At 44.3% G+C, this 26,301-nt stretch overlaps 1 pseudogene across 1 annotated transcript; it reads left to right on the forward strand.

Annotated features, from left to right (window-relative positions):
- Positions 1-3,115: 3,115 nt before the first annotated feature.
- LOC308164344 (histone-lysine N-methyltransferase SETDB1-B-like) lies at positions 3,116-17,672 on the forward strand (annotated as a pseudogene). Its single transcript has 20 exons — positions 3,116-3,297; positions 3,430-3,590; positions 3,861-4,040; positions 4,808-5,015; positions 9,364-9,437; positions 9,737-9,927; positions 10,495-10,609; positions 10,716-10,836; positions 11,229-11,390; positions 12,078-12,306; positions 12,868-13,124; positions 13,791-13,881; positions 13,991-14,107; positions 14,335-14,504; positions 14,693-14,986; positions 15,128-15,300; positions 15,765-15,879; positions 16,863-17,119; positions 17,255-17,343; positions 17,555-17,672. The product of its transcript is annotated as a histone-lysine N-methyltransferase SETDB1-B-like (transcript).
- The last annotated feature ends 8,629 nt before the right edge of the window (positions 17,673-26,301 follow it).

Consider the following 26,301-nt stretch of genomic DNA (forward strand, 5'->3'; position numbering starts at 1 on the left):
TAAAAAACTCAATATTGACAAAAATGGAGATAGAACCTTACAATTCTAACATCACGAAATGCTGCTAAATGTGTCTTTCCGCGCCGCTTCCGACCCTTAAAAGTTGTAGTTCCGTAGTTGTGATGTAATTTGCATGTCTAGTGTTTTCCCCCCCCCCAATTTAAATACTATGTTCATGCTACTCAATTGACTGTTTATGAGCACAGTATTATTTCCTCTAGATATCGACGTTTGGAATGGAAAGAGAGCACCGACATGACTTGTTTTGTGTTAACAATAGTTCATATATTATATTGTGTGTGTGTACTATAGGATTGCTTCAATAAAACCTAGTCCTGGTTAAGCAATCTGAATATATTTATAACCTTGCCAATCAAAACCACCTGCATATCAATGATGTCTCTTCCTTCCTGACATAGCCATCCACTTTTTCCCCTCATTGTGTTACTAAATGCCAAATCAGTGATTGCACTGTCCTCAAGGGGAGTCATGCAAACTGCCAGTTATCGAAGGAGGGGATTGCGCAGGTATTTCATTTTGATCATCATTATCCCTGCGTTAAAATAACTGTCCATTAATAATACCACTAAAGATGAATTCACATGCATAAACGGAGACGAGCTAAATGCTGCAGCTCGCATTTTGACTGGGTCCAAGAAATACGACCATATCTCACCAGTGCTGGCCTCCCTTCATTGGCTCCCTGTCCATGTTAGAGCGGATTTCAAGTTGCTCCTGTTAACATACAAAGCTATAAATGGCACTGCTCCTTCTTATTTAAAGGACCTTCTCGTCCCATAATATGTGCCCTCAAGGGCTCTGCGCTCACAAGGCTCTGCCCTGCTCATTATTCCGCTGGGTTAGAAGAAAGACAATCGGTGAGCGTGCGTTCTCCTTCCGTGCACCAACTCTCTGGAACCGTCTTCCACTGGATATCAGACAGGCAGAATCAGTAGAAGTGTTTAAAAATAAGCTAAATAATACCCACCTGTTTTGCGTTGTCTACATGTCATAGGCTGTTTGTTTTTTTGTGCTGTTGTAATTTATGTGTGTTTTTAAATTGAAATAGTTGTTTTTAAATTTGTTTAAAATTTAAGTTTTTATCTATTATATTTGTGGTGCGAAATTGTGTGTTTTTAAAATTGAAATAGCTGTTTTTAAATTGTTTAAAATGTGTTGTTTTTTACCTATTGTACTTGTAAAGTGCTATATATATAAATAAAGTTATTATTAATTGAAGTGTCGTAGACAATTCCTCAATCAAATCACGTGACATCTGTCCATCAGCGGCACACGTCACTTCTCCTCCGTCGCCGAAGAGAACACATCACGTTGCTAGATTGATTCGTTTCTAATAAATCCAAACCTTATTTCTGACCAGCCGTCGACTGTCCTATCGATGTACTATAGGCAACTTTGCAAAAAGGTTAGTACAGTAGGCCTACAACTAATGACCCTAGCCACTGCTAAGTAGATAATGATAATGTGATGGTGAGGCATAGCATGCTCGTTAACACGCAGCATGTCCATTAAACTGTCACTACCAGCTAGCGGTAGCCATGTTGATTGATTCCCGAAGGTCCACGTGTCCCGTGGGATTTTGTGACAATCATGTATTATTGCAATATACAACTATACAAAGAGTTATTCATGATTGTATGATGATTTTATTTACTATTTGAATTCACTATATGAGTACTTTGTACGCACTCATTTCCCAATACGAAAGGGAAATTATATATCTGAGTTTATAAAACATATTTTGCCAGATGGCCAGTCCAGCCCTGTCATACAGTAAACATGCTCTCTCTTTCTCTCTCTCTTTCTTTTCTCCCTTTCCCTCTCTTTCTCTCTCTCTCTGTCTCTCTCTCTCTTTCTTTTCTCCCTTTCCCTCTCTTTCTCCCTTTCCCTCTCTCTCTCTCTCTCTCTCTCTCTGTCTCTCTCTCTCTCTCTCTCCCTCTGTCTCTCTCACTCTCTCTCTCTCTCTCTTTCTTTTCTCCCTTTCCCTCTCTCTCTCTCTCTCTCTCTCTCTCTCTCTCTCTCTCTCTCTCTCTCTCTCTCCCTGTCTCACCTGCTCTGACGTTGATGCTGACAGAATGGACACCACTGATCGGTGAGTTTTCACCTTTACAATCTAGCTGCTACACCCCCCTTTTCATTAAATAGTATCGGTACATGAATGAACATTGATCGTAAAGGACAAGACTTGATCGCAAGTCAATTGTGCAGCTAGCTTAGCTATCTCGCTTGCTTGCTTGAGGACGTGGGTTAGCTAAGCTAGCCACACACTTTAGTTTAGCTTGAGTTGTTGAGTTGTAGAAATGTAACTTAATATCCTTTTGGTAGACACATGTTTGTTAATCGTACATGCATACTAAAACATTTGCAATTAACTACTTGTCAGACATCTAAATGTACCCATGAATGCTGCTAAATCGTGAGCTTAGAATGATAAGGTTCTATCTCCGTTTAGAATTATAAGGTTCTATCTCCGTTTAGAATGATAAGGTTCTATCTCCGTTTAGGGCAGTTCAGAGATATTGAGCGTCAAAGTTTTTACATTCCATTATGTTTTGTGAGATGGAACCTTTGTATTTTATGAATTACTAACAAAAAAATGTCAACATTTTAAAAATAACACCACACAGGCATTAATAAACACCTAATGGATCAGATTATATAATTCTTATTATATAATTCTAATGTCACGAAATGTGTCTTTACGCGCCGCTTCCGACCCTTAAAAGTTGTAGTTCCGTAGTTGTGATGTAATTTGCATGTCTAGTGTTTCCCCCCCCCCCCCCAATTTAAATACTATGTTCATGCTACTCAATTGACTGTTTATGAGCACGGTATTATTTCCTCGAGATATCGACGTTTGGAATCGAAAGAGAGCACCGACATGACTTGTTTTGTGTTAACAATAGTTCATATAGTATATTGTGTGTGTGTGTACTATAGGATTGCTTCAATAAAACCTAGTCCTGGTTAAGCAATCTGAATATATTTAGGTGACTTGAGTACCTGCTGTCAATTCTTACGCGTTATTACCCTTTCCCTCCTTGTACTCTCCCTTCCCCTCTGTCCCATCCTCTCTCTCTCTCTCTCTCTCAGTATGGAGGTGGAGGACTGGGACCCGAGCCTGGAGGAAGAGTTGGGTTTTTCTCTCGATGAGTTGAAGAAATGGGTTGAAAATGAGGTTGACAGGAGCGAGGCTGTACAGCAGAGGAAGACCAAGCTCGCTGAGTTAAAGGAATTGGTGGAGCAGAAGGAGAAAGAGCAGGCAACTTTTGACCAGTGAGTGTTTTTGTGTGTGTGTGTGTGTGTGTGTGTGTGTGTGTGTGTGTGTGTGTGTGTGCACGTGTGCGTGTATACTATATACATAACATGTATACTTGTATGTGTTTTTCTCCTGTCTGTGTCCCCCAGGTCCATAGCGGAGTGCCAGACATTAGTAAAACAGGCCAAGGAGGGGCTGAGAGAGAGCAGTTCAGATGACGACGGAGGCGGAGGGGCCGAGACCTCCGAGGTCATCGAGGTCAAACTTCCTGTTAACACGACCAGACCCGAAACGCAACCAGTCCAGCCAGGTAAGAGCCATTTTCACCCGTACACATACCAACCCCATACTACAGTACCCCCCCCCCAGAATCGGCATGAGTAAGGACACTGTTAAACACAGCGTTGACCATGTAACCGCAGGGTCCCCGGTTCGATTCCGGCCGGGGACATATCCTGCATGTCATCCCTCCTCTCTCTCTCACCCATCCTTCCTGTCTAAAATCTCTACTGTATCTGTCAATAAAATGAAAAATATGAGTGAGACAGAAAGAATTACTTAACTTGTCATTCCCCTCTAGGTGGCGTCCACCCGCCGTTGCCCATGCCAGCGGTGTTTGTGTCCCAGGCTCCCACCAACACCCCCACTCAGCCTAACCCCAACCTGAAAGACGACGAGCTCCGCATGGACATGAGCATTCTGGGAAGGAAACTCACCAAGACCTGGCACAAAGGCACTCTCATCGCCATCAATCCAGTCGGTAAGAAAACCCCCCCCAAAAAAGCAGCTGTCCAAAAGCTTCCCGATGATGCAATGACTGATGTTTAATCAGTAGTGCTCAGGGAATGAGATGTCTCGTTTTCGAACAGTGTTTTTGGTCCTGAAAAGCTCTTTTTCTAAGACACTTAGTTTGCATACAAACATGTTGTTACTGGCCAGTAGGGGTGTTCTAGGGGAGGGTGTTCTGGTGGCCTCTTCAAATCGTGCACCCATGCTGAAACACATCAGCTAATATCAGACACTCCATGTCCATTTCAGGGGATTATTATTATTAGTAGTAGTAGTAGTAGTATCATTAGGGAGGATGTTAAACTTTGAACTGGGGCGGCTGTGGCGCAGGAGGTAGAGTTGCCGTTTAATGATCACAAGGTTGGCAGATCAGAGCCCCGGCTGGCCACATGTCGAAGTGTCCTTGGGCAAGACACTGAACCCCGAAATTGCTCCCAGTGAGCGGGCCGGCGCCTTGCATGGCAGCTTGCCGCCATTGGTGTGTGAATGTGTGTGTGAATGGGTGAATGAGAGGCCGTTGTAAAGCACTTTGGAGCAGCTTTGGAGCAGCGCTATATAAGTGCAGTCCATTTACCATTTGAACTGAATTTCACCACGGTGGCCAGAGGTGGCATATTTCCAACAGACCTACGCCTTGCTCCTTTTTAAGTTCCACGCTTGTATTTATTTTCTCTCTTTTGTTTGTAGTGAATAGATTGAACACCACCCTGTTTCCATCTGTCTGTCTTTGTGTTGTAGGGAGTGGCTATAAGTTCAAGGTGAAGTTCGAGGACAAGGGATTGGGAAAGAGCCTGCTGTCCGGGAACCACGTGGCGTTTGACTATCACCCTACTCTGGAGCGACTGTACTTGGGCGCCAGGGTGGTCGCTAAGTACAAGGACGGGAATGAAGTGTGGCTGTATGCTGGGATAGTAGCAGAGATGCCCAATAACAAGAACCACATGAGGTGAGTGGAGGGGGGGGGGGGGGGGGCGAGGCGATCGTTTGTGTGTGTCTTTACAGGAAGAGATAATGTGGATGTTTTTAACAATGCACACAGGTTCTGCTTCCAGTGTTTCCCTTACAATTGCCTTGTGAGGGCATCCAACCCGAACATGGCGAGTGGCAAGCCCATGGGCTCGTTGGTAACGTTAGTCCGCCAGTAGTCTCGCATAACCTGCCCTATCTCCACACTTCGCTTCGCACTGTGGCAGCGCTGGAGAATAATAAAAGATTTTGCGCAAGTGTGTGCGTGCGACGCGACAGAGTTTTTTGCCGGGTGGGATGTCTGCAGATGAAACGTTAGCAAATATAATTGCTGAGTGTTCTGACAGAGAAAGTTGGTTAAAATGGGTCGTTATTATTGTGACTAGAAAATGTCTAGTAGATATACAATCTTTCTAATACCATAATGGCATATTTACAGTACATGAACAGTGGATTGAAGCATTGGAAATGTCTGTTTTTTATAGTTGGACATTGCCCACAGCAATCCAATATTCAATTATAATTATGTTATAAATTGATATGGATCAATGTATACCTCTTATTAGATTATAAATACTCTGGTTGTTATGTTTGCCTTTTGGTTGACAGCAAAAGAGGGAGAGAGGAGGATAGAGAAGGAGAGAATGAGAGAGAGCAGGATGGTGTCAGCACTAGGGATGGGACGATTATAGTTTTTATCGTTAATCGCGATAAAAACACCCGCGATAACTTAATCGTGGAGAATTGTAATTATTTGAATAATCGTATGTTATGAATAAACTGTGTTTAACAAATGTCTGGCGCTATTTTTCAGCCTAGGCTACATTACTTTTGCAGTCAAGTTAGCGACTGTTACTGTAATATAATTGCAATTCCTCACATGAGCCGCGCGCGAATATCCTCACAGAACTTGTCTCGCGCTATTGTTCAGCCTGCATGGGTAACGTTACTGTCAAGTCAGCCTTGTCAGTCAGTCACTAGGTAACGTATGCTAGCCTACTCACCATGGCTGGTGAAAAACTTTAGACGGGATACTGTCATTGGCCTTCCTTGTTATTACCAGGCAGTGACAGTCTATGGCTGCAAAAGGCACGGTCGCCCCTAAGCTTTAGCAAATATATTGTGGTTTACTTAATACTGTTCAGCACTTGAGGTTACATTCAATGCATGACTTGTGCTATAGGCTAAATACAATGATTAAAGCGGCAAGTAGCAAGTGTGCGCATCAAAGGCATTAGGCACGTAACATCCATGCTGTATAAACACATGACAACCGTCCGTTTTTTCCCGAACTTTGCCCGAACCCCCTGCGAGGACCCGGGGAACAACGGTACGCTCCCCGCGGCTGCTATCAGACTGGCCGCGGGAGTGAGTGTTGAGGGAGAGAGGAGACGGCAACCCTCGCTCGCCATAGACTGTATCCCTACTCGTCTCTCCTGAGCTCGGTTGTAACGTGAACCGTGGAATACAGGATATGTTAGATCAGTGGTTCTCAACCTTTTTTGGGCCAGCGCCCCCCTGACCATTATCCAGGCCTCTTACCACCCCCCCATCAAAAAAAGTAGGCTTATTTTCTTCCCTAAATAATAATGTTGACTAATATTCTGTGTTATATAATTTAAAAAGCATGTCACTGAATGCCAAATAATAGATTGGATTTAACTGGGCAGTTGGAATATCATTATCATTAGTTTACCAGAGAGCAGAAAAGCCATGTGAATGTGAATAAAAATGCTGTTTCTGAGTGTTAAACAAACTCAGACAACATCAGAGAATACAGACAGACGCTACGGAACAGCAGCAATTTCACACATGTCCGATGCAGAAGGCTGCAGAACTGTACATTACAACTAACATTGTTAGTTTTTTTAAGTGTGTTGGTGTTGCATTTCTCCAAATTGCTGTTTTATGATGCTAATATTTATTCATTTTTGATTGGACTTGGGGGGGGGGGGGGTGTGTCACAATATGGCGGCAAACGCTAGGGGGCTATTATTTTAATGTTTTATTTAGTATTCTATGGTATTATTTTCATAAACTGACCACTTCGAATTTGTCATATCAAAACATAACAAAGTTCCAAAGTTCAGAGCTCTGCGCTCTGGCAGCGCTCAGAGATGGGCGCTCTGACTGAAAACACGGTTTTGTCCCGTAATAACACTGATGACAGCTGATCAATACAAAAGACGCTGCAGCTGATGCGTTCGTTTCCAGGACATCACAAGAGGAGCAACATATCACAAAAAAGCGATCGTATAGTTTAGTTTGCAAACACATCGCAATGCTAACCTCAGAATGGCACTAGGGATAACATCCACAACAACACTTAACAGTAATACGTTTATGTAATATACTGTGATGAACCTGCGAGGGGAGGGGACATTCGTAGCTGATTTCTCTAGGTTCGATTATTGGTAAGCTAAGCGACAGAGAACTTTCCGGACTGGTTTATTACAATACGATCACTTTTTTGAGATAGGTTGTTCCTGCTGTGATGTTCTGGTATGGTGGTATGGTATGGTATTAGCACTCATTTTAACTAAATTAAATAAGCTGTATTGAAAGGAAGCGAACGTATAAGCGCAGAGGGTAGTGTGTATATGAGTGTGTATACGCGGGGAGGGAGTATTTGGCACGACAGGCTTACGTCACCGGCGGGGACATGGACTGAGTATCAAAACTAACATAAGAAATATTCTCTCTCGCTTATAGCCAACAATTACAATGAGCCTACAAACTGAAACACATGTCACTCAAGCATAGCCTACAAGGAAAACACTCATAGAAATTAAACAAGACCGTAAATTAAACAACACCTTATCGCTGTTAGATGAGCAACACAAATTAAATAGCCTATTCCTCATAAATCTTCGCCAACTGGCTAAATCCAAAGACAATCAACTATTTACAGTTATATAGCCTATTCCACTCCTATCCGTGTTCATTTGCGGGTGCTATGCAAGAAAAGGATGGCAAGGGTTGAAACATGACATTACAGATGGGATGAACCGGGGTTCTTTTTATCGTAGACTAGCATAGTATTGCAATTTCTGCACTGTACATGAACTGTCCAGATTCTTCTACAATGCAGCTTACCCAGACACATTGGAAACTATCAAAAGCTCTGCCTTTGCTAGCTGAGTTTTTAGCTTCATCTTCTTGTTGACACTCTCACTTTAAAAAAAATGTGGGCGCTGTGCTACGTGTGTCTGCATCACAGAGCCCGGCCAAGTTCAGAACACTGCGCTCTGGGAGCGCTCAGAGATGGGTGCTCTGACTGAAAAGACGGTTTGTCCGAGCGAAATGACCGTTCGTGCATTTACGAACGTACCCGTAATAACACTGCTGACAGGTGTTTTTCATGAGAAAAATACTTAATGCGCGAACGCCCCCCAAGAACACCTCAACGCCCCCCTTTTAAAAATATCTGTTCCAGCGCCCCCCGATGTTGTCTGAACGCCCCCTTGAGAAAACGATGTGTTAGATGCTTTCCTGTTGAGAAACGATGTGTTAGATGCTTTACAGTAATTCCCCAAATGACCAGAAAAGGAAGTTAGATTTGTCGCTGGTCGCTTTTGACTAATTAAGTCGCCAAGGGGCTCTGGAAGTTGGCAACACTGGGAGTGCGTTCTTTAAACTTCCTTGGGTACGTTAATGAAAGGTGCTGATTGGCCGAAAAGGAATTGCTCTTTCTTAAGGACCCGGATTATGGCCAGAGATATGTGCCACTAGAATCTGAATTTGAATTACTGACTTAAAATGTCCTAAAAATACAACAAAATCTAAGTTAAAGTGATTACAGTGTGTTTTATTGGCATTAAAAAAAAAAACTAAAAAAAAAACATTTTATTTTATTTTTTAATTCTCGCGATAATATCGTGGATCGCGATTATTTTGCCCACGATAATCGTGACATGACATTTTCTAATCGTCCCACCCCTAGTCAGCATACCAGAGAGCGAGAGAGCAAGAACCGGGTGAGAAAGTGGACAGGTAGTCAAGACCACATAAGTAAGTAGCCTTGAGAACCGATGGTTCTGGAGCCTAACGGCCCTTAGGGGCCTATCTCCTGTTTCCGTAGCGTGAGGCAGCTTAATGTACAAGTACACCCCTGGACATGATGCTGGTATGTAGCAGGGTCTTACCCCCTGGGCCGGGGGGGGGGGGTCCATGCCATGGTCCATGCCACCCCCCCCAAGGCAGCAAACCAAGGGGAAACACTGGCTTTCTATGGAGCATGTCAATAAAACAAACTGTTGATGTGCCATTTATTTCAAAACAAGTTTGTGAAAAGCGTTTATCAGATCCTATGTCGGTGTGTGTTTTAGGTTCCTTATCTTCTTCGATGACGGTTACGCCTCCTATGTGTCCCTGCCGGAACTCTACCCAGTCTGCAGACCCCGTAAGTCTCCTCTCTAGGTTTTTTTTTTCACAATATTTTTATTATCATTTTTATATGCCAACATCAAAGAAAAAACAACAAAAGACAAAGAAAGAGAAACATACAATAACAAAGATCACAAACATAGACACACACAACCTGCATCAATTTTGGATTGAATAAAAAACAAAACAAAAACAAAATGTATTCTATCCTACATGTTCTTCATGTATGGTTCCCACAGCTTGTCACCTCTCTAGGTTATCTATCCTTATCCACCCACCTCTTCTCTCCATCTCACTCTGTCTCTCCCTGATTAGTGAAGCGTACCTGGGACGATATCGAGGACGTGTCGTGTCGAGACTTCATCGAGGAGTATATAACAGCCTACCCCAACCGGCCCATGGTGCTGCTCAAGGTGGGGCAGGTCATCAAGACGGAGGGGGAGGGGACGTGGTTGAGGAGCCGGGTGGAGGAGGTCGACGGAAGCCTTGTCAAGATCCTCTTCATGGTACGTACACCGTCCGTCACCGTTCGGTTAGAATAGATTACGTTCAAAAGTAAGTTGTGGTGTGTTTAGTATGAAGAGCAGCGTGGTATGAACAGGGTATCCGTGGTGTCTTGAAAAGTATTAAAAGTTGATAAATCAATTTTGAAAAAATCAAGACCCTTAATAAGTATTAAAAAGTCTTATCACGATTTTATGACGTCTTGAATTTTGTTGGTATTTTTCTGAATTAGACTCTGTCCAAAGAGTTTGAGTCCTAAAAACTTTTAGTGAATTTATTAGTTTTATAAAAAAACAAAGATGAACCGGAAATTCTGTTGTATGATAGTGGTTTAGTCTATTGCAAACTAAAACTGTTAAGTTAAAGGTGTCACTGATGTCAACGGTTACAGCTCGAAGTGGCGGTGAGGTCTGGAAAAATATTGACAAGGTCTTTAAAAAGTCTTAGAAAGGTATTGAAATTAACCTCAAGATTCCTGTATATACCCTGATGGTGTACACTCTGCCTAAATGACTTATGTCACGAAAACACGTCCTTCTATAGCGGTGATGTGGTGTTGTCGTCCACAGGATGATAAGCGGAGTGAGTGGATCTACCGCGGTTCCACCAGGCTGGAGCCCATGTTCAACGTGATGAACATGAAGAAGAAGATGGCCGGCCAGCAGAGGACACGGCCCAACATGGGTAAACAATCAGTCACAATCGAATCAATCGATCAGTCTGTCTGTCAATGAGTTTGTAAGATCAATCAAACAGATCTCCCTCTCTCTCCGTCTCTCTCTGTGTGTAGGAGCTTTGAGGACGAAGGGTCCAGTGGTTCAGTACACCAGTGAGGGGGTCAGCTCCGTGACCCCCACTAAAGAAGCGCCGTCCACCTCGCGTACCCAGCCCCCTCAGCCTGCACGCACAGAGTGAGTGACACACACACACACACACACACACATACAGTATATACAGTATATTATATGACACTCACACACACTACCGTTTATGTTTATGTTATGTTACATTGGGGGGGCGGCGGTAGCCTCGAGGTTAGAGAGGCCGGCTAGTAATCGGAAGGTCGCTGGTTCCATCCCCGCCTCAGGAGGAAACTGCACGTGCCCTTGAGCAAGGCACTTAACCCCTAATTGCTCCAGGGGGCGCTGACTATGGCTGACCCTGTGCCTAGAGCAAAAAATATCACATTCCAACAATTGATTGAAGTTGAATGCATGGCAAATAAAATATTATTATTATTATTATTATTATTATTGAAGACACAGGGACTTAGATGCGCTCTCTCTCTCGCTCTCTCTTCCAGTGCTTATAAACAACAAACGGCTAAGAAGAGAACTTCCCCATTCGTTGTGTCATTTGGAGGCCCTGTTCGATTGGCGAGTGATGGACCCGCCCCCACTCCTAGCCCTAGACCCGTCGCCATGCAGCCCCACACCTCCCCTGCCACCCCCATTAACCCATCTAGGTGAGTGACGAGTGCCTCGTATCAAAAGCCTGTAGATGATTCACTAATGAACTATGCAAGTAACTATGGACATCTTTTTGTCTAATTCTGTCAACGACTCTCCGCCCCTCTCTCTCTCTCCGCCCCTCTCTCTCTCTCTCTCCGCCCCTCTCTCTCTCCGCCCCTCCCTCTCTCTCTCCGCCCCTCCCTCTCTCTCTCCGCCCCTCTCTCTCTCTCTCTCCGCCCCTCCCTCTCTCTCTCCGCCCCCCCCCTCCCTCTCTCTCTCCGCCCCTCCCTCTCTCTCTCCGCCCCTCCCTCTCTCTCCGCCCCTCTCTCTCTCTCCGCCCCTCCCTCTCTCTCTCCGCCCCTCCCTCTCTCTCTCTCTCTCTCTCTCTCTCTCTCTCTCTCTCTCTCTCTCTCTCTCTCTCTCTCTCTCTCTCCAGATTGTGCGTCCTCCAGACAGGCTCCATCCAGACTCTGACTCCCCTAGAGGCGTCCCATCTCCATAATCCTTTATTACAACATCAGCAGTTGCAACTTCCTCCTCCTCCTCCTGCTCTTGCTCCTCCTGCTCCTGCTCCTCCTGCTCCTCCTCCTCCTGCTCCTCCTCCTCCTCCTGCTCCTGCTCCTCCTCCTCCTCCTCCTCCTGCTCCTGCTCCTCCTGCTCTTCTCCTCCCCCCCCCTCTTCCTTCAGCCCCCCCCCCCCAGCGCCCTAGCCCTGAACCCCTTTAAGTTATTCAACGACAGCATCCCCCACGAACCGTCGTACCGCGCCCCGGCCGACCTGGTCTCCTACATGCAACACACCTGTCAGCCCACCTGCCTGAACTGCATCCGGACCCCCCGACGAGACCTGCACCGGGGCTGGAACCCCCTCCTCCACCCCCTACTGTACGACTTCAGACGCATGACCACACGGCGGAGAGTCAACCGCAAGGTAGGATGGACCCATAGTACACAGGGTATCCGTGGTGTCTTGAAAAGTATAAATCAATTTTGGGAAACGATTTTATGAGGTCTTGAATTTTGTAGGTATTTTTCTGAATTAGACTCTGTCCAAAGAGTTTGAGTCCTTAAAACTTTTAGTAAAAGTTTGTGAAATCGTTAGTTTTATTAAAAAACAAAGATGAACCGGAAATTCTGTTGTATGATAGTGGTCTAGTCTATCGCAAACTAAAACTGTTAAGTTAAAGGTGTCACTGATGTAAACGGTTACAGCTCCAAGTGGAGGTGAGGTCTGGAAAAATATTGACAAGGTCTTTAAAAAGTCTTAGAAAGGTATTGAAATTAACTTCAAGATTCCTGTATATACCCTCGTACATTACTGCTGCCTGTCAGAGAGAGGGGGAGAGGGATGGAGGAGGAGGAGGAGGAGGAGGAGGAGGGGGACATATAGGGATGTAGTAGGGGGAAGTCCCCACCTCTCTTGGCTCCCTGGATTGAGTTGTCACTGTGTTTTCCTGCCTTACATTTTGGAATTCTGCACCCCCCCCCCCAGATGTCCTTCCTAGTGTTCTACAAGGCTCCGTGCGGCCTGTGCCTGCGCCGAGATCCAGCGCTACCTGTTCCAGACGGGCTGCGACTTCATCTTCCTGGAGAAGTTCTGTCTGGACCCCTACGTGCTGGTCGACCGCCGCTTCAGAAGCCGCCAGAAGCCCTTCTACTACAACTGTGACATCACAGACGGCCGCGAGGACATACCGCTGTCCTGCGTCAACGAGATCAACGTCACGCCTCCGCCAGACATGGCATACAGTAAGGACCAGACGTTAGGTTGGGGCTCCGGAGGTTGTGGCAACCACTGAGTTCCACTGGGGGGGGGGGAAACACACACGCACACCCAAGCCAAAGAATGACACGGAAACCAGGGTACTCTTTAGCCTCTACGGGCGTTTTTTAATAAAATAAGAATAGTTCAACGGGGGGAAAGGTCCAACTTAGTTTCTTCCTCTGCTGGAGGGTACTTTGAAGGGGAGGGAGGTGCTCCTCTGGGGTAGGCTGCCGTCGCCTCTCTCTCTACCATCACGAGGAGACAGAAACAGAACACGTTAGGTTAAGACCGTCAAACATAATTGCCGGAATCCGGCTCTCATCCTCTGCCGCGTTGCCACTCTGGTTCCTCTAGCTTCTCCCTTCTGCCTGATCGCCGTCTCCATATCTGGGCCTCCGCCCGGAGGCACAGGTGCAACAGTTGGGCTAATGAGCCCGTGGTGCGCTTCCCACGGCCAATTGTATCTCCCTGCTATGACGCCGCCCTGGGCGGGGGGGTGGCCTCTATCAGTGGTGCTGAGAGCTCTTAAATTACCGGTTGAGGTCCCCATAACATGGTGTTAGGGTACCTTAGGGTTGCCACAAAGTATACAGTAAAACTACCTGAAGAATACTGAGTTGACTGGTCCGTGTTTGTTTCTCTCGTCCTAGGTAAGGAGCGCATCCCTGAAGACGGCGTCTACATCAACACCAGCTCCGAGTTCCTGGTCGGCTGTGACTGTACCGACGGCTGCAGAGACAAGTCAGTCTGACCTTTTTGACCTTTGACCTCCCCGTAACCCTTGTATATCAGCACTAATCCTCCCTATGTTTGGCTGAGGTCACCCATGATGTTTTGGTCTCTCCTCCAGGTCCAAGTGTTCGTGTCACCAGCTGACCCTCCAGGCCACAGCCTGCACCCCAGGAGGACAGATCAACCCCAACGCCGGATACACCAGCAAGAGACTGGACGAGTGCCTGCTGACCGGGTGAGACACACACACACACACACACACACACACACACAAAATCAAACACCTCCCAACCCACAGTCTGGCTTGCCCCCCCCACAAACACTAGCGCACTCTCTTATCTTATGACCACATGACAGAGCGGACAGTGTCATTTTGCGAAGTCAAACAAACAAACAATGAATTAATGAATTTCCCCCTCTCTTCTTCTCTCCTCCCCCTCTCTTCTTCTCTCCTCCCCTCAGGATCTATGAGTGTAATAAGAGGTGTAAGTGGTGTAGTCAGATGTGCACCAACAGGCTGGTGCAGCACGGCCTGCAGGTGCGTCTGCAGCTCTTCAACACGCGGAACAAAGGCTGGGGGATCCGCTGCCTCGACGACGTGGCCAAGGGCTCCTTCCTCTGCATCTACACTGGTGAGGGAGGGAGAGTGGGAGGGTGGGAGGGAGGGAGGGAGGGAGGGAAGGAAGGAAGGAGGGAAGGAGGGAGGGAGGGAGGGAGGGAGGGAGGTGAAGCAAAGGAATGCATCCTACTTAGGGTTGCAAAATTTATCATTTCCATATTTCTCTTTTTTTTCTCATCTCTCTGTCTCTCCTCCCTCCAGGGAAAATTTTGACCGACGACTTTGCCGACAAGCAGGGCTTGGAGATGGGGGACTACGGGAAGTACTTTGCCAACCTGGACCACATCGAGAGCGTGGAGGCGTTCAAAGAGGGCTACGAGAGCGAGGCCCACTGCTCTGACGGGAGCGGCGTGGACATGAGCCGGCTGAAGGTGCCCGCCTCCGCCCTCGCCATGGGCAAGGGCGCTCCGAAGACCCAGACGCAAAAAAAAAAGAATAAAAAAATAAAAAAGAGGAGCTACACCACACGCAGCCAAGCCAAGGGGGTCAAGGAAGGTGTGTGTGTGTGTGTGTGTGTGTGTCTGTGTCTGTGTCTGTGTGTGATTGTGTAGCTATATAATACAAACCTCAGTACTGTGTTTGATGTAGAGCTTTTGCTCCCCCCCCTCACCTCTCATTCCTCCCCCCCCTGTTCAGGGAGCCAGGACAGTAAGGACGGGATAACAGCAGCAGGGGGGGCGGAGGACAGGAAACCACCGCACATGCCGGAGGAGAGCGGGAAGAGTAAAGTGGCGTCCTGGCTCACCACCCAATCCTCCACCACCTCTCAGACCACCATCAAAATGGAAGGGCTGAAGATCGAGAAGAAGGTGAGCAGGAAGGAGGGAATATTCTCCACCATCTGTTGGATGAATTACCTTATCTATAGAGAGATGAGCTTATCTATAGAGAGATGAGCTTATGTGCATTATGTGGAAGCTATGGGTCTCATGAAAGGTACCGTCTAATCAGATGCAATGCTAATGCTATCTACCTCTAATCAGATGCAATGCTAATGCTATCTACCTCTAATCAGATGCTAATGCTAATGCTATCTACCTCCACAACTGCTGGTCCCTTAAATGAATGATGTGTGTCCTGGTGTTGTCATTGGATATTGATGAGTGCCTGTCTTCTGTTCTAGGAGCCTGGGGACATCAAAAGGTACGTAAAAGACGGTACCCACAAGACATCACTGACCATTGTCTCTTATCAGATTAGTTGAATGGTTTTGTGTGTCTGTGTGCACAGTGGCCACCCCCTCCCGGTGAAGACAGAGGGAGTGAAGAAACAGGAAGTCATGACCCTCTCTGACAGCGACGATGTCATGACCCTCTCTGACAGCGACGATGTCCAGACCATTAGCTCTGGATCGGACGACAACAAGGAGAGAGAGAAACGCACTCAGGGTGAGGGGAGGGGAGGGGGGGGGGGTAAGGTAATGTGGATTTTACTGCAGTTTCAAGGATTTTTAAGTTTAAATTGTATTTTATGTTTAAAAAAAAAGAACAACACTATGGGCCCTATTATGCACTTCTTAACTTGCCGTATTAAGTCTTAATTAAGACGCACCGCCAGGTTAAGACCTACCCCCACCCTTATTATGCGCTTCATACGCGCTACTGCTATTATGCAGGTGTCGATAGGCGTCCACACATAAGACGTAAAACTCCCGTGCATTATTGCTCATTGTGGGAGTGTTCATATGTTAATGAAGTGCACTAGGCGCCCCTGCTATTATGCGATCTGACTTTGCTCCTATCGCTAAGAAGTGGTTTGAAAAGTTCTTAAGTTTAGACTTCATGCACGTTTTGAAACACGAGCGCGCCTCCGCGGTTTGCGCATGCATGTGGGCACACATGAACACGCACGTGGCTCCACAGCAAGACGTCAATTACGGTCACAGTATAAATGCTTTATTTCAGAAGGGAGAGGCAGAGAAGCGCGCTGACCTCCTTCTCAGGACTTCCATAATAGCATAGCGCTAATGACTCAACGCAGCCGGTTCTTAAAGGGAATGGCACCTGGCACGCTGATTGGGTTGATTGAGAAGACGCCCAAAACACACCCATGACTAATTTCTTTGCTTAGCGCCGGGTTTTAGGCGCCCACTACAGCACGCATAATAGCAAAGTGGCCTTGACCACGCCTCCACGTCTTAAGTTTAGATCTACCGCCTCGTCTTATTGATGAAGTGCATAATAGGGCCCTATATCTGTTGTATTTGTATATGTGTTTCGCCCAGAATTTACTCTCTCCTTTCACTGGCCCACCCCCGCCCCTTTCTCTCTCTCTCTCTCTCTCTCTCTCTCTCTCTCTCTCTCTCTCTCTCTCTCTCTCTCTCTCTCTCTCTCTCTCTCTCTCTCTCTCTCTCTCTCTCTCTCTTTCTCAGGTGTCGTGAAGAGGCAGGTAGCAGTAAAGTCTACGCGTGGCATCGCCCTTAGGCCGATGACCGGTATGGTGGTGAAAACAGGCGCAGGTGGAACTGGGAGAGGAAGGGGGGAGACGGGGGGGCAGGGCGGGACACAGAGTCAGGGGGGAGGAGGGGGAGACAGCGGACCCAAAAACACACGGCAGTTCTTTGACGGCGAGGAATCATGCTACATCATTGACGCTAAACTGGAAGGCAACCTGGGACGCTACCTCAATGTGAGTGTGTGTGTGTTGAACTTTGTGTATTTTCTTTACTGTGTGTGTACACTGGATGAATTGGATGTTTAACTCGTAAAAGGGAACTAAGGTCTTTCCTTACCATATATTGTCCTCCCTCTCCGCCCGAAACAGCATAGCTGCAGTCCTAACCTGTTTGTTCAGAATGTGTTTGTGGACACACACGACCTGCGTTTCCCCTGGGTGGCCTTCTTCGCCAGCAAGTGAGTCTCGTGAAGGATCTTGACCTAGCTTGACCTGAACACATTAGCATTATTGTGTGCAAAACAATGAGACTAGTATAGGACACTTGTTAGCATCTTCGCTTTACTGTGATTTTTGCAGTTGATACTTGTGTGCATTGGTTTGTGTTGTACACTATTGGCATTAATGTGTGTTTGTGTGTTTGTGTGTGTGTGTGCGCGCCATGCGCAGGCGTATCAAGGCAGGCGCAGAGTTGACATGGGACTACAACTATGAAGTGGGCAGCGTGGAAGGCAAGAAGCTCCTGTGCTGCTGTGGGTCGAGAGAGTGCCGAGGAAGACTGCTTTAATGAGCAGTCCTTACCTCCATCCCCATATCTGTATGTGTATGTGTATGTGTATGTGTATGTGTATGTGTATGTGTATGTGTATGTGTATGTGTATGTGTATGTGTATGTGTATGTGTATGTGTGTGTGTGTGTGTGTGTGCGCGCGTGTGTGCGCGTGTGTGCGAGAAAGGGAGAGAATGTTTGTTAGAGAGAGGTGAGTGTTATTAGATGTTTCCCTGATGATGGGCGGAGGCCGAGATTCGTTGATTCCCCAAGTAATTATTTAATGATTGCTCAAGGTAGACAATTAAGATAAAGTTTATTCCACAGCGCTGGATGTGTTCCGTCACATGCAGACAGAGAACGCACACAGAATGACATTTTACAGTGGCTTCTTATAGGCAATAGTTGATGATCAAGCAAGCAGTTGTCCCTCATACAAATCATCCTAAAGACAGGGCTCCGTTGAGTCTAGATAGGGTTGTTGACGAGAAATCCTCATCTCCCATAAGGAGCTGGTCGTCATGACAACCCAGTTACTTGACTCTGGTCAGCTGGTTGGCTGGTCCTAAATATACTGACCTATTGACCCATGTTCTATACTGGTCCATAGTCAGGTTCCATGCTGCAGGGTGCATGGTATGGGACAGAGAGTTTGCAGGAAGTGTCAACACTAGATATTACAACTTGATTAAGATTACTGATGATACAGTATTTAGAGTTTACCTATGCACAATGGAAAAACACATCCTATCAGCTCACTCTTTTTTTTCTCATCTAATGGACAGTAACTTTAATTATCTCTCTTTCTTTCCACATGGCTGAGACCTTACATTCCTCCTCCGGAATCGTCATTAAATGATTTTCCCCACAGACAAATATAAGTCCTTAGTCATGTGGCCTGACAAAATGAACAAACATCTCACTCCACAATTGACTTAAGTAAAAGGTCACTTTGTGGTCACTTTGTGGTTAAACTACTCTGATTAATAATCACCTTCTTTGGATAAAAACCTTTTGTTGTTTAAAGGAGAAAATATCCAAATAGGTTTCTCATTACTATGTCTAAATACTCATTACAAATGAAGTAGGTATTATTTCCATCATTAAGTCAAATCAAATGTTTTTCCATAGTTTGTTTCACAATTATACATTTTTAACAAATAGGGATATAGTCAATTAGTTTCTTTAGGTGGTGTCTTGTCTTGATTCTTTGATATCCTAAGTCGATCTTCAACAGAGGGACCATCATGCGTTTCCGGTTGCAATGAGGCACTATCTGATGTGATGGAACATTCTTCTTAGCCTTGTCGTCTGCTGTAGCCTTTGTTGTCCTTTTCTCTTGTTGCTGTGTTATTGAGAGACTCACAGTAGAAATTATTTCATTCACCATCATGATGCTTGCTCAAATGTTTTAACAGTGTTATTGAAACTCTAAATCCTCACCCCCTACTTTTCTCTCCTCTATTGTTCGTTTGTGCTATGTCCCCATTGTCTGATCTTAAAGGTTTAATCCCGTTGTGGTGAATACGTATAACAATGTTTAACAAACTGACAAACTCCTGCAACTGAGTCTAGTGCGCTAGTTGGTTTAAATCCCTGGATGTCACGACGCATGCGAACAAGATTAGTATCAGAGTCTTCAGTTAAAGTAATGTCTGTTTCGTTAGTTATCACACAGAGCGTTATATACAGAACCGTTAATGTGGCTATTATTCCCCTGATCCATAATGAGGTCTGGATCGCACGGTTTCTCTCGGCACGCATCGTCTGTCCGGTATCTTTTGTCCTCGTTTCGATCTTAACACACAACAACATCAAGAATAGCTGTTAATAGCAGAGATAGTCATTATTATGGTACTGGAATCAGTAACGTTTGTCATAATACGTGTCCGTTTTCCCCTTTGCTTGGGTCCTATCGTCAGGATAAGTTGAGACTGAGAGTGGGTTGGGCCCCCCCGTGGTCCCCCCAGTGTAGTGAGTTATTCACTTGCCTGCTGAGACATTTTTAGATACAAAGATTGCACAATCGTTAAGTACAGGTAGACAGACACTTTAGTTTCTCGTAAATGGGTTAACTCGTCCGTCATCAATGCTCCTAGAGGAAACAATAGGATTTGTCATTTGAGGTTCATGGGTATCAAACTAGGACGTGGGTTGTGAAAAACCGTGAACCGTCCCTTTAATTTCCAAATCAGTCTTCACTACTTAGTTTAGTCATTGTCAATGTGCAATCTGAGTCAATTCCAATAAGCATACTTTTAAATGAGGTAGATAGGTTCTATTCTACCCTGGGTTTCCGTTAACCGGGAATTACCGGTCTTTGTCCGGTAAATTTGGTTGAAGTCCGACATATTGAAAAGTCGTCGGACATATTGTCCGGTGAAAATAATTCCCTTTGAATACAATTCGCTAAAGTTCACATTCTGATTCCTTCTATTTTAAAAAAGACGAATATATAGGCTATGTATTTCTTTTATTATGATATGATTTGACACCGGCATGATGATGACTCCTAATGTGTAGGCTGGCCTATGCGAAACAGCGCACAGGTGCCACATGGGATTGATGCCAGATGGGATTACAGCTTAACCAGTCTATTACCGCTTAAACACAGTAGCCCATTCGGCGGTAACCCATGCCTATCTGGCAACCCTGCCAACCCGTCCACCATAGTAATACGGTTTCTTGATTTCCCATCTATGGGTGCGTTCGTAAACACGCTCTGGAAATCCGATCAGCACTCGCGGAACGCCTCTCGTCCAATCGAACGACTCGGTCGCTCTGTGACATCGAAGCCAGCGTGCGCTCCGGCGCTCTCAGAGCGTGTTTACGAACGCACCCCTAGAAGTTTCTAGCCAGCTAGCTGAAGCTGCTACACACACTAGAGCCATGGCGACCGAACGGCAAGTTAAACAACATACTATAAAAGTGACATTGTTTTACTCATTACTCATACATTTGTTGTCATTCAGTTATACAGTTGTGTTCTTCCCATTGTCATACTCCCGAGCTAAACGAAATGCCTTCCCAACCAGCGAGACTTATAGAAATGACGTTGTTTTATTGATTTAAAAAAAAAGGGTAAAACTGGAAAGAGAAAATAGAAAACTCACATTAATCCCAAACAATTTAACAAACTTCAGTTAACGTAATGTGGAGTCCGTTCATTGATCGATGCTGTCTGTTCAGTTCCCAGTGAGGCGCCCGTTCAGCGCTGGACCCGTTCAGCGCTGGATTTGACGCATGGCATAGCGCGCATCCGTCAAATCATGTTATATTATTATATATTATATAGCTCGCATCTAATCGTATCGGATGAGAAATAGACATTAAATGGCATATATAGGCCGCTACACAACAGTAATCACCGCGACAAACAGCTATATTAGATTTGGAGAAAAAAAAATATGATTTTGCAAAAAAAATTTTTTATTATATTTTAATATGATGACCGGAATATATCACGTTTGTCCGGTAAATCGAATTCTTCCCGGACACGATGTCCGACGGCAAATTTTTCTAACGGAAACCCTGATTCTACCCGTATGTTAAAAAATTCTGATCACAATCATTACTGATAGCGTGAATACTTCCCCATTGGTCTATGTACAGTATAAGCGTATTTTGCATTAAGGTTTAAGTTTGCTGTGAACATTTAAATGTTCTCTCTCCCTCTCTTATAATCAATATTTCTCAGTCAATCACCCGTTGGTTTTAGTAGATTTATCAGAGACATTCTTGAGTCAGTGTGAATGGTTTTCTATCATAAATGTTGCATCAATGTGTAATGCTCGTGCATTCAGCTGTTGGCCGATAACACTGTTGATTGTGTGAAGTACTGTCATATTCGTATGTGTAATTGCTTTATCAAAGTCTGTAGTCTGTCATGTCATTATCATGTTTCTGCTTTCAAACAGAAAAACAACATTTACATTTACAGTTTACACAGAGAATTATCATTTGTGATCTGATTTCCACTTTCTCTCTTCCTTCTGTTAGAGTGGCCCTCAGCAGCGACCCCGTGCTAGTCCGTCGCCCAGTTTCTCTGCATTTTCTTGGTTCTGTCAGGAGATAGAATTGGCAAGAGTTGTCATAATGTTCCAGGTGTTGTCCGTTTGGGATTATCCTCCCCTCAAAATGTCACATATTCCTCTTTGCTTGTGTGAACATTAAAAGTCATTAATGCGTGGTCTATGTCTCTGTTTACTAAGTAAATTCAAATGTTACGTTTGCTGAGTCAATGCAGAATTGTATGATAATTACAATAAGAGACAACTATATCTGTATGTGTATCTCTATGCACGGCTGTGGCTGTGTTCTCTGTGTCACAGAAATTGCGTCTTGGTTACAAGAGCAGTTCTATTAATAGTGTAGGTTCAAAGTGTTGTCTCTGTAGCCTAAATGTTCTCTTACCACTTATTATTTGTAAGTAATAAGTTAGGTCGCTTGTCCTGAGAAATGCAATGGTTATTCATTTCACTCTTTATCATTTGTTTAAAATATGTTAATCAATACAAGGATTATTATTACTTAACTCAATGGGTTCGCTATAACTATTATCACTCGACATGCTTCACGTAAGACTTCATTACCCATAATGCTTAGTATTCATTCCATCCGTCTAATTCTGTGCATTGTGCCAACTCCAAAGCTTGTGATTGGGGTTGCTTATTAAACAATCCCAAAGCGTCCAGTTCCCTTATCCGTTTCTCTATCAATGCTGGGGTCAATGAGAAAATGTCTGGTGTCGATAATTTGAAGTTTTTCGCATCGTCTCCGATACCATTTAGAATCATATTTGTGAAAAACACGTTTTCTTTATCCTCTAATTCCAAATTTGCCTGTTCTTTCCACGTCTTTTGGAATCTGATTACAAAGTCAGACATTGTTTCATTAGGCGTTAACGTTTACAGTTAAGAATTTGTGAGATATCCCGGTTTTGGCTGGCATAGTCGTTTAGAAATGTGGTTAATTGTTCAATGTGAGTATCCCTGTGTTCCTTATCAAGCCATGGGAATCGTTCTTTTATTGTTTTTCCTTTACATGGTCCATCATTTTGTTCATGTAAAGTTTCGCAAGCATTTATTAAAGTATCAATTCCGACATCTGGCATTAAAGTGATCAGAATGTATCTTAAATCCGTGCCATTCAAATTACCATGTAACAACATTGTTTTATACCAATTTATGAATCCTTTAGGGTTAATCAAGGGTTTGGGTGCGTCTTCTATAATTTTAGATACGTCATGTAATGTTAATGGTTTGTACAGAGTCCGCTCTTCTATATTTAGCAACGGTGCTTGCACCTCTACCTCGCTGCATGTCACAGCTTGCTCAGCCCGTAGTTTTATGGGAGACACACTCTCTACCTCCCGTTTCCTGCTAGGCCTATTATGTTCCTGCTTTCTGACAATATTACCAGGCCATTGTTTAGACATTATTAACCATGCTTGATAGACTTCTTTCATGTAATCGGTGTCCCATGTTGGATCTCTAATTGTTTTGTTTGATATCAAATATTCGTCAATAATCGTCAGCTTATGCTTTTCAAAACTCCCGGTACTTGGAAAATTATTGTCACTCCATTTCGCAATCTTTGTTAGAAATGGTTCTGCATAGAATGGTCCTAACTTAAGTAAAATCCATCCTTTTGGTGCCATCATATTGGTGTATTTTATCGGAATATCAATTATATGTGGATCAATTTTCAATAGTTTCTTAATTGCTTTCCTTTCTGCCCGTGGCAGATCTCTTTCAGATTTATATTTCAAGGTCCGTTTATCACAATTTACCGTCCTAGAAGTTTGATTACCCATTTTTGATTAATTAAAGTGCACACAATGTTAGTAAAGGGAATTATTTTATCTAAATTGTCTCGTTAGAGCTTTATGATTACACAATTCGTGTTTATTACTTCTTGTATACTTTTAATTCAGTCTGTTGTATTGCGTTTCATCAAGGTCATTTAAATCCACGTCTCATCTGGTACTCTATCCTGTCTCAATTTGTCAATCTTGTCACTCAAATCTGTTACGCTTTAACATTAACACAATTACCATGTCTGTTCAAATTCTTATCGTCCAACAACTGTCTTTTTTCGCTGTCTGTTTTCTTTCATTCTATTTCTCTACAGAATATACCCACATTACTTGACCTCTTATAAAACACTTTTCTTTAAATCACACCTTAATTTACATACTATAAGCACTTACGTGTTAATACCTTATTCATTTAACCATTTTAATCAACATTCTACTTCTGCATAGTTTCAAATCATGTGCTATAGTAACACAATACCTTATCTCTTACCTTACTGACTCAAGCATGATCTGCAGTTCACCTTGTCAAATACCTCAATATAAAATCTGTACTGTAACCCTGTCCACAGTATTACCATTACTTCTTTAAATAAAAACCCACGGAATGCCCAATTCCGTTCAATCAATTCTTCTATGAATTAATCAATACCCAGTTTCAGTATAACTTCCTCCAGAGTGACACCTAGCAGCTCTGTCCTTTATAACGTATTATCCTATATGTGAATTAATGACCTTCATGTGTTTTATCAACAGCAGTACTCAAACTTAGTTTAATATTAGTCTTTTATCTTTCAATTTAGTTATCATCCCCCATCATCACATCCACCCCCTTTTCTCCTTTTGAGGAAAAAAATTACAGTTTTTTTTTGTACAGCTGGGAAGATAGTCAATATGGTTATATCTCCCGGGAGACGCCAACAGTTTCGACCGTATCTGACCAGTCAGCATCCAGATGCACTAGATCACGTTAAAGCACCAGCCAATGAAATAAGGTAAACACAATCCACACACACACAGACACACACACAGACACATACACACACACACACACACACACACACACACACACACCCCCCACACACACACACACACCCCCCCCCCACACACACACACACACACAGCAAAGGATAGACAATGCAAGTCAACAAGAAATCTTTTACTGGCCCCCATAATAAAACACGACAGGAGATTCCGACATAATCTCCTCCAAGGAAGTAAAACATCTCACCTAATCCTCAAACCCTTCAATACCGTAGTACACAATGTAATCTTACAATAAACATTAATTCTATTGAACAGAGAACTAAAACTGTCAGGCTTTAGAGGGGGGGGGGGGGGGGGACACGGTCACGTTTACGCATTGTAAGCAGTATTCGACCAACCATCTCTGTGTGTGCATTGGGACGCAGACAGGCGTTGATACCGACAGACAGGTCAGGTACAACAATGACAGGTGTAGCAGGCTACTATCCATCCATACAATAGAACGCACACACACACAACCTTGATATGATATTTTCCTCTTTATCTATTGCGCTGCCCCAATAAAGTGCCATACAGTTTGCCAGGAGGTTATGACACCAAAAAATCAATTACGCACCAGACAAAACAATTTAGAGGGCCTTTATGAGGATGCACTGTCTGCCTTTGATGTGGGGAGTGGGACAAGCTAACGAGTTGTTTATTATGGGGAGCCTACACTACAGACAGGCAGCGATCGTTCTCCATCACTGCGCCCGATGGATGCATGCTGGAGTCAGATGCAAGGTCAACGCATGATGATGGACTGTAGTATATTTCTACTTAAAAACACACACATGCATGGACTGTATATAATGCCTCCTGACTGTGGGGCTAGGGCAAGGTATTTATGACCCTTTGCCAAAGTGTATCTTAAAATGGTGGTTTATGACCTCCTGGCCTCTCCCCCCTTTTCACACCTCAAGCATCTATGTAGTGACTGTGATAGGATCATTGTTGTAGATATTTGCATACGAAAGGACATACTGTAAAGGGGAGAGCACAGGGGCAGACCGGTCTCTTATTCACCCCAGCCCAGCTGACCAGACCAGACCAGGATCCAGCTGCTGATATCTGTGTACTTTTGTACTTTAAATAAATCGTCTTAAGCTCAGAATTGATTCTTTGATTCATAACCAACAAAGGAAATTAACCTCAGGACCCTTTACGGCATGATCGGTGTGGCTCTTACCTGACGCCCCGGTTCGATGCTCGCGGGGGGATTCGGTAAACGTTGACGTCAGGTTTCACACTCAGGATCGACTCGTACTCCCCCTCGATGGTCGCCATCTTGACTCTAATTCACCGAATCGTGTCGGTGCATTTGTGGTGTCTGTGCGGTAACCGGGGACGTGAGCGTAATATACAGTGTATTTGCGCAGGATGTTCTCATCCATCCACGGTTGCTCATCAAATCCCCCCTTACTTGGATGCTGATATGAGTTAGTTAACCCTCTCTAAAACCCTATAGAATCGATTCACCATGATAAATGGCATTCCGTTGAATAGGAAAATGACACAAAAGCATAAGAAACGTTTTTTTATGACATTTTTTATGACAATAACAACATATGCTATTACATTAACGCATTTAATGCTTAGAGGATATTTTAAAAAAGAAGAAGTTTCATTGACATACAATACAGTATTTAAATGCACAATTTGAGGAGCAGTAACCTCCTTATCTCAGTTAATTTTCTTATTCATTATTACAATGATGGCTCAAAATTGTCCTTTCACTATAATGACAGCACCAGTAGGAGGATGAGGAGGAGGAGGAGGGGAAGGATGAGAAGGAGGGGATATGGT

Source organism: Nansenia antarctica (genome assembly GCF_963989245.1).
Source record: "Nansenia antarctica genome assembly, chromosome: 8".
Taxonomy (NCBI): Eukaryota; Metazoa; Chordata; class Actinopteri; order Argentiniformes; family Microstomatidae; genus Nansenia; species Nansenia antarctica.